The 9,952-nt window shown below is 40.0% G+C and overlaps 2 pseudogenes; both read right to left on the bottom strand.

The window, feature by feature from the left end:
- Positions 1–223: 223 nt before the first annotated feature.
- LOC119525242 lies at positions 224–2,125 on the bottom strand (annotated as a pseudogene).
- Positions 2,126–5,396: 3,271 nt separating this feature from the next.
- Positions 5,397–7,249, bottom strand: LOC119525319 (annotated as a pseudogene).
- Positions 7,250–9,952: the final 2,703 nt, after the last annotated feature.

The following is a 9,952-nucleotide window of genomic DNA, read 5'->3' as shown; positions in this document are numbered from 1 at the left end:
TATTTTTGTGTGTTTTTTGTTGTTTTTAAATCAATTAGTAATCTAGAACTAGCATTTTTTTTTTTGCTAGCCCTGGCATTTGATTGGTATATAAGGTTGAAAGTTTTCCTTTCCTTTTATTTCATTTTTTGCCATGCATTTTTCCACAATATTTAAGTTTTTTGATGTTTAGATATTTTTCTTTGGTGAAATGCAAGTTTCTTTCTGAGGTCCCTGATCAATTTTAAGCAGTTGGAACACCAGAGGCAATGGTAAATGCTTTCTGTGCCGCCTCTTTAGCTTGGTGGGCTTGTAGTACAGCTACAGCTTCATCAACCTTAGAAAAGAGAGACTCAGAGACTCAAGCATATGATGAAGTTCTGAATTATCAATCTCCAACAACATACCAGTGATTTTACCAGCAAGTATTGTATGCATGGCTTGAATAAGAGGAAAGAGCCATTCACCCAACATCTGCTTTTGCTCTTGAGGAGGGGCAGATGCCAACATGGAAGCAGTCAAAGTTCCTGACCTTGTACATGAACAGCAGGCTGCTGCATGGGAACTTGTGGCTGTGCCTTAAGATGCTGTTGTGGATTGTGAACTCCTGCAGCATATTTATGCTGTGGAACAGTGTGGACAGCAGTAGTAGCTGCAGCAGCAGCAGCCACAGGATGTGTACCCATTGTCTGTGTTGATGCATTAGCAACATGTTGTGTTGACATGACTCATGGAGCCTGTGAAGAAGCTGGTCTCATAGTATTAAATGGCGGTCTAGGAGTGTCTGGGTGGTTAGCACTGGGCATATTTTGGAATTGATAAGGTCTGGCACCCTGAGCAGTCCAGCAAGGACTTGGTCTTAGATGAGAAATTTGTCTAGGAGGATAGTATTCAGCATGGTTCTGAGTCTTGTGATAGCTGCCATGAAGTAAACTGAAGGAGGTGCTGGCTGGTAGGGGTTGATTACAGGGTTTTGCACAGCTCTTACACTTGCCATTCTCTGCATATACTGGTTAGTGAGATGAGCCTGGTGCTCCTCTCTGTGCTGAGCTGAAGGTACATACAATGGCTTGGTGGCCACAATTCTACCATTCATTTTGATAACTGCTTTAGTGGCTTCTTCTGGGAAGGAGAAATATATGAAACCAAACCTTTTGCTGCAACCACTCTCCATCATAAACTTTGCATTAGTGATTGTACCAATGGGAGGAAACTCTTTCCAGAAATGTTCATCATCAATAGCATCATCAAGATTTTTCACATACAGGTTAATGCCCTGGTATCTGGTGATTCTATCTTACTTCATCTGTTCAAATATGTTCTTAAGTTCCATCTGTTGTTCCACTGTTTTCTGAGCTCAACCAATGTAAATTTGTTTTCCATTGAGCTCCTTACCATTCATCTCATCCACAGCTTTCTGTGCATCTTCTTCCAAAGCTCACAATTCCAAAGCCCTTGGATTTTCCACTCTCATCAGTCATTACCTTCACATTTAAGGCAGGTCCCAACTTGCCAAAGAGATCCTTAAGGTGCTCATCATCCATGTTTTCTCAAAAATTCTTTATGTAAATATTGTTGAACTCTTTTGCCCTAGCTCCATGTTCAGCTTCTCATTTTTTATGAAACTTAAATTTTCCAACAAATACTTTGCAATCATTTAGAAGCATCCCATCCATTTTTTCAACAGCTATTTCAGCTGCTTCCTGTGTCTCAAAATGTACAAATCCATAGCCCTTGAAAGCATTTTCATCACAAACCAGCTTACATGAAAGGATGTTACCAAAAGCAGAAAATGTGTCATACAGTGCTTTATTACCAATAGATTTGTCCAAAATTTTAATGAATATGTTGCCCACTCCATTTTTGCAAAGCAATGGATCATGCTGGGACCACATGGCACCTACTGGCTTGCCCTTTATAACATCAAAATTCATGATTTCCAAAGCACACTCCACATCCAACTGCTGCCTAAAGTTCATATATGCATAGCCCAAGGAGTGGTGGGTGATCATGTCCGTGCAGAACTGGATGGAAAGGATGGCCCAGCCAGGCTGAACTTCTCATACAGCATTGCCTTGGACACATCGGGGTGTAGGTCCCCCACATAGAGCGAGGCCATGGGGTAGCTGTGGGCACTGGGGTTCATCTCAGCACAGCTGCTCACAGGGCCACAGGCCATGATATTTCCGTGAGAGGAGAGCCAGTGCTGGGGCTGGGGACTAGAGCTGGGGGGAGGGGAGTGGGCGCAAGTGCAGAGGGACAAAAATCACCTGGAATCAAAAACTACTCAATGGCCTCAGAACTGGATCAATACCCTGCTGCTGGCTCCTGGCTGAGGAGCAGGGGTAGCAGTGTCAGGTTTGGGCAGTGGGAAGGCCTCAGTCTCTTGGTTCCTTCTTGGAGCTGCTGCAGGACTGCGGGCGGATGGGTCACTCTAGGCTGCTTCACCAAGTTATTATATAAAGAGGAAGGAAAAATAAATAAAAGTCTCTGGCATGGGAGATGCAGATTTTTTGTAAATCTTTTTGGGTTTTCTAAAAGATATTTTTAGATTTTTTTGGATTTTTTAATAATAAATATGTGTTCCAAGCCCAGAGCACACGCGCGCGCGCACACACACACACACACACACACACACTGAGCACTGAACACAGTGGAGAAGGCTATATTACTTTTTTTGTACATTATCAGAAAATTCAAAACAACAGGAAAACACCAAAATAACACCATATTTCTAAAAACAAAAACTAAATATTAAACAAATTATGTAAAAAACTAATTTTTGTCAGACTCATGTTCCAAGATTGCATTTTTGGTTTATCTCCATGCAGTTGATTGAATAACATTTCTGCTATTACAAACAATACTGTTAATTCAGGCCATGTGTTTTCTGACAGTCATGTGTTTTGCTGCACACCCCTATGTTTCTTATTTTCCTCTCTTTTTGCTTTTCACAGACACACTATATCATGTCCCAGTTACCCAATTAAAATTAAGGACCACTCTACTGAACCTATGTGAATAATGTGATGCAGTGAACACTAACATGTCCTGAATCTCTTCCTTCTTTCCAAATAGGAATTCCTATTCCAACAGGTGCCCAATATACAGCAGGAAATCCCAGTGCTAAGAACCATCAGGGAAGAAACCTACTTTTACTAGACATGAGGAGAGGACAGACTCAGGCCAGGTTCTCAAAGAGGCCTATATTTCATTCAGTGCCTTGGAGGTTCAGGCACATGGGCATTTCTCTCTGCCCACATCACAATGAGCAGTGGATTATTAAGTGACAGGTATCATATAAAAAGGCTCCATCTGGATTCTTTAAATTTAAAGGGCCTCCAAGTGGGCCAGCAATGGCAGGAGGAATTGAGGCCCGAAACCAATCTAATAGTTATATGAGGATGCTTCTGCTGCCAAGAGGACTCACACAAATTTTGGAAAATGAGCATTTGACTGTAAGAGGAATATTCTTGCCACAACATGGAGTTGGACTTTCTGGTTGGTTTGGCTGATCATGCCTTTAAGAGAAGTGACCCTGGTCGAGGATTTGTCAATTTTTTTTTTCAATAGCTCAGAATATACCTATGGATTTCAGGCAGGGATCTTAGAATCCCTGATTGTCACTGTGATGTGGGCCCATGGTGTAGCATGGCCATGCACATTCCAAGAACTGCATGAAACCAAGGGAAATATGAGCACTTGTGATGACCCCACTTTCCAAAGGATCTACTTGAAATGATGTTTGACTCCCTTGTCCTAAGGCTGAATATGCTGCAGTATATTCTTCCTGTTAGATGTCTCAATTGGAACCAAAAGTCTGAGAGACCATCATGGGAACCCAGTGATGCAGAGCCCAAATTCTGATTACCTGTGGTGGAATTTGAATTCAACATGATTTTGGATAATTTGGGGCAGGGGTGCATTCACACAGAAGGCACAAATTATGGTGTCCACTGAATATAGTTTGTTGCTGGGACCAAGAAATCCCATAAACCCAGGAATACCCTGATCCTGGGGCAAACAACCATGGGCTCTGACAATGGGAGTGCTCCCCTGGAAACTGTCATAGACCAAACTGTGTCCCCCATTATCATGATTCTGGCCCTGGGATATAAAAACCCATAGGTATCACCCATGAACTGGCTCTGAAGTTTATATTAGTAGCAAAAAAATTGCAAGAATTCTTACCTGGTCAATCTGATCAAGAATGTGCTGATTCCCAAGTGAGTACATCTTGTTGGCACTGATTCTGAATATTATTCTCAAATGCAGTGATAGGTGAGTAACTGCCAATTCACCATGCTCTGACACTGTCTTCATGAGGAGGGCAGCCACCTCATCTGAGGTAGGTTTATATAATATTTTTTTCACCAAGATAGCATTGTCTTTATTTTCTGTTGATAATAACAGTATTTCTCAATAATTGCAACATAATATATGAACACATTTCTCTCTTTATAGATTTTTGATATATTTATCCAAGAACACAGGCCTTCCCCAATGTATTCCTAGAAAATTTTCACAATCTAGAAATTAACCATGATGCAGTAATAGTATCACATTTCTAGGCCTAACCATATCTCAAAAATGGTCCCTAAACTATCTTTCAAGCAAGCAATACCTTAATAATTATAAAAATGAGAGAAATGAAAGAAAGAAACAAAAAAATTTACCTCATCCATTTTCATATCCTATATTGGGCTTTGCTTTCAGGATTTTTATTCAAATTATTCTGAATATATATGTATATATATGAAAATGTATGTTTTTTCATTCATATTGTCATACTTGAAGAGTGCTGAAGAATCATTATATAGAATGTTCATCACTTTACCTTTATTGAGACGTGTTTCTAGATTAGATTCAGTGAGTGAATTTTGAGCAGGAATGACAGCAGATTATTGTTCCATCAATGTGAGTATTTACTAAATGTTATGTTTCCTTAATTATTTTTTATTGTATACTACTTTTTTCACTGTTTAAGGAATTTTTATTAATACAAACATTTATAATCCAAATTATGTTTCCTTGCTAAGTTATCAATTCTGTTATCTAAGACAGAAGTGACATACTGAGTTATTCCACAGTAAATAATTAAAAAATTAAAGAAAGGAATGCCTTAAATTTTTGTACTTTACTGAAAATTCTTTTTCCAAGGTCTATAAAACATTAATTTGTTTTTATATTTTTGTGTTTTTGTTGTTGTTGTTGTTGTTGTTTTTAAATCAATAAGAAATCCAGGACTACCATTATGTTTGCTAGCCTGGAATTTGCTCAATACAGAAGGTTCAAAGTTTCCCTTCCTTTTTTTATTTATTTTATATTTTGCAATGTTTTTTTCCACAATATTTAAGTTTCTTAGTGTTTAGATATTTTTATTTGGTGAAGCACAAATTTCTTTTCATGGTCCCTGATCAATTTTTAGCAGTTGGAACACCACTGGCAGTGTTAACTGCTTTCTGAGCAGCCTCTTTAGCTGGGTGGGCTTGTAGTACATCTACAGCTTCCTCAGCCTTAGAACAGAGAGACTCTGGAGACTGAAGCCTATGGAGAAGTTCTGAATTATCACTCTCCAACAACATAAAAGTCATTTTACCAGCAAGTGCAACATGCATGGCTTGAAGAAGAGGAAAGAGCCGTTCACCCAACATCCATTTTTGCTCTTGAGGAGGGGCACATGCCAACATGGAAGCAAAGTTTCCTGAGCTTGTACTTGAACAGCAGGCTGCTGCATGGTAACTTGTGGCTGTACATTAAGATTCTGTTGTGGATTGTGAACTCCTGCAGCATATTTATACTGTGGAACAGTGAGGACAACAGGAGTAGCTGCAGCAGCAGCAGCCACAGGATGTGGACCCATTGTCTGTGTTGATGTATTAGCAACATGTGTTGACATGACTCATGAGCCCTGTGAAGAAGCATAGTACTAAATGGTCTAGGAGCAGCTGGACAGATAACACCAGGCATATTTTGGAATGGATAAGGTCTGGCACCCTGAGCAGTCCAGTGAGGACTTGGTCTTAGTTGAACAATTTGTCTAGGAGGATAGCATGCAGCATGGTTTTGAGTCTGTGGGACAGCTGCCATGAGGTAACCTGAAGGAGGTGATGGCTGGTCAGTGTTGATTACAGGGTTAGATTCAGTTCTTACACTTGCCATTCTCTGCATACACTGTTTAGTGAGGTGAGCCTGGCACTCCTCTTTGAGGTGAGCTAAAGCTACATACAATGGCTTGGTGGCCACAATTCTACCATTCATTTTAGTAATTGCTTTAGTGGCTTCTTCTTGGGAGGATAAACATAGAAAACCAAATCCTCCATCATAACCTTTGCACTAGTGATTGTACCAAATGAAGGAAACTTTCTGGAGCTGTTCCTCATCAATACCGTCATCAAGATTTTTTACATGAAGTTGACACCCTGGTATCTGGTGATTCTGTCTTGCTTCATCTGCTCAAATTTGCACTTAAGTTCTGTTTGTCATTGTACTTTTTTTGTGAGCTTGACCAATGTAAATTTGTTTTCCATTGAGCTCCTTTCCATTCATCTCATCCATAGCTTTCTGTGCATCTTCATGCCTTTCAAAGCTCACAAATTCAAAGCCCTTGGATTTTCCACTCTCATCGATCATTACTTTCACACTTAAGGCAGGTCCAACTTGCCAAATAGATACTCAAGGTGCCCATCATCCATGTCTTCTCCAAAATTCTTTATGTAAACAGTGGTGAGCTTTTTTGCCCTAGCTCTGAGTTTGGCTCCTTGTTCTTTACAAGACTTAAATCATCCAACAAATACTTTGCAATCATTTAGAAGCATCTCACTCATTTTTTCAATAGCTCTTTCAGCTGCTTCCTGTGTTTCAAAATGTACAAATCCACAGCCCTTGGAAGCATTTTCATCACAAACCAGCTTGCATGAAAGGATGTTACCAAAAGCAGAAAATATATTATACAGTGCTTTATTATCAATGGATTTGTCCAAAGTTTTAATGAATATGTTGCCCACTCCACTTTTGTGAAGTGATGGATCATGCTGAGACTACATGATGCATACCAGCTTGCCCTTTATAACATCAAAGTTCATGGTGTCCAAAGCCTGCTCTGTATCTGCTGGCTGCTGGAAGTTCACATACACATAGCCCAAGGAGTGGCAGGTGATCATGTCCCTGCAGATCAGGATGGAGAGGATGGGCCTGGCCAGGCTGAACTTCTTGTAGATCATCACTTCAGTCTTGTCAGGGTTTAGGCCCCCACATAGAGCAAGGACATATGGTAGCTAGGGGCACTGGGGTTCCTCTTGGCACAGCTACCCACAGGGCCACAGGCCATGGCCCTTCCATGACAGGAGAGTGAGTTTTGAGCCTGGGGACTGGAGCCAATGGGAGGGCAATGGGGGCAAGCACAGAGGAACAAAAATCACCCACAATCAAAAATCACTCAATGGCCACAGAAACTGGCTGATACCCTGCCGCTGGCTGCTGGATGGGGAGTGGGGGTGGTGGTATCATGTCAGGCAGTGGGAAGGCCTCAGTTGCTTGGTTCCTTATTGGAGCTGCTGTAAGCCCATGGGCAGGTTGGTTGGTCTTGGCTGTTTCACCAGGTTATTACATAAAAGAGGAAGGAAAAAAAATAAGTTTCCAGTGGGGAAATGTGGATTTTTTGTAAATATTTTTGGGATTTTTAAAAGATATTTTTAGATTTTTTTTGGAATTTTTAATAATAAATGTGTGTTCGGAGCCTGGAGCACACACTCTGCACTCTCAGCACTAACCATCAGGGAGAAGGCTACATTACTTTTTTTGAACTTTATCAGAAAATTCAAGATAAGAGGCAAATACCAAAATAACTCCATATTTCTAATAACACAAACTAAAGATTAAGTCAACAAATTATGTAAAAATCTAACTTTTGTCAGACTCATGCTCTGAGTTTGCATTATTGCTTTATCTCTGTGCAGTTTTTTAAATAACATTTCTGATATTATGAACTGTCCTGTTAATTCAGGCCATGTATTTTCTGACAGTCATGTTTTTGCTGCACACTCATGGTTTCTTAATTTCCACTCTATATTCTTTTCACATACACATTATATCATGTCCCAGTTACCCAATAACAAATAAAGAAACTTTACTGAACTATATGTGAAGAATGTGATGCAGTGAGCACCAATATATCCTGAATCTCCTCCTTCATTCAATAAAGGCATTCCTGTCATATATGTGCACAATAGACAGCAGGAATTCCCAGTGCTAAGAAACTTCAGGGAAGAAACCTACTTTTACAAGAGCTGAGGAAAAGACAGACTCAGGACATGTTGTCAAAGAGGCCTGTATTTCAGGTAGTGCCTTGGAGGTGCAGGTGCATGTGCATTTCTAGCTGCACATATCACAATGAACAGTGGATTGCTAAGTGAAAGGTATCAAATACAAAGGCTCCTCCTGAGGTCTGGAAATTTAAAGGGCCCCCAGGTGGGAAGGCAATGGCAGGAGGAATTGAGGCCCCAGATGTCTGTAGTAGGTATATGAGGATGCTTCTGCCACCAAGATGATCTGCACACTTGTTGGAAAGTGAGCATCTGACTATACCAGGAATATACTATGCCACAACATTGAGGGGGACTTTCTGGTGGAATTTGTTTCTCATGCCTTTAAAAGAAGTGACCCTGGCCAAGGATTCACCAAATTATTTTTCAATAGCTCAGAATGTGCTGATGGATTTGAGGCAGGGATCTTGGAATCCCTGGTTGTCACTGTGACATTGGCCCATGGTGTGGCATGGCCATGCACATTCCAAGAACTGCATGAAACCAAGGAAAATATGAGCACCTGTGATGAGATCCACTCTCCAAAGGATCTGCTTCAAATGATATTTGACTCCCTTGTTGTCTTAGAGCTGAATATGCTGCTGTATATTCTTCCCACCAGATGCCCCAGGTGGAACTTAAATTCTGAGAGACTATCATGGGAGCCCAGGTGGGCAGATCCCCAATTCTGATTACCTGATGTGGAATTTGAATTGAAGGGCTTTTGGATAATTTGCATCAGGGGTGTGGTCACCCAGAAGGCAGGAATTATGGTGCCCACTGAAAATTGTTTGTTGCTGGGTCCAAGAAGTCTCATACCCCAAGGAATACCTATATCCTGGAGAAAACCACTGTGGGCTCTGACTATGGGATTGCTCCCCTGGAAACTGTCATAGACCACAATGCTTTCCCCATTAACATGATTTTGGCCCTGGGATAAAAAAAACCCAGATGTTATCACCCAAGAGCTGGCTAAGAAATCTACATTAGTAGAAAAAAATTGCCAGAATCCTTATCTTGTGCATCTGATCCAGAATGGGCTGATTCCAAAGTGAGTAGATTCAGTTGGCACTGATTCTGAATATTATTCTCAAATCCAGTGAAAGAAAAGTCAGTGCAAATTCACCCTGCTCTGACCTACCGCCTTCATGAGGAGGGCAGCCACCTCATCTGTAGTATATTTATTTCATTTCTTTTCACTAAGATACCACTTTCTTTATTTTTTGTTGATAATAACATTATTTCTCAACTATTGGGGCATAATATATAAAAATTTCTCTTTTATATACTATTTGATGTATTTATCCAGAACAAAGACCTTCCCCAAAATTTTCATAGAAAATTTTCACAATCTAGAAATTAACCATGAAGTAGTTATCATATTGCATCTTTAGGCCTTACCCATAACTTAACAATGGCCCCTTAAATATCTTTCAAGCAAGCAAAACCTTAAGAATTACAAAAATGATTGAAATGAAAGATAAAAACAAAAATTTTACCTCATCCAGTTTCATATTGCATATTGGGCTTTGCTTTCAGGTTCATTTAGTCAAATTATTCTGGATATATATGTTTATATATATATGAGAATGTATGTTTTTTCATTCATATTGTCATTTTTGAAGAGTGCTGAAGATTCATTATATAGAATGTTCTTCACTTTGCCTTTA

This window comes from Choloepus didactylus (assembly GCF_015220235.1).
Source record: "Choloepus didactylus isolate mChoDid1 chromosome 25 unlocalized genomic scaffold, mChoDid1.pri SUPER_25_unloc1, whole genome shotgun sequence".
NCBI classification, from domain to species: Eukaryota; Metazoa; Chordata; class Mammalia; order Pilosa; family Megalonychidae; genus Choloepus; species Choloepus didactylus.
The sequence above is the reverse complement of the archived record's forward strand: the minus strand, read 5'-3'. Positions and strand labels throughout refer to the sequence as shown.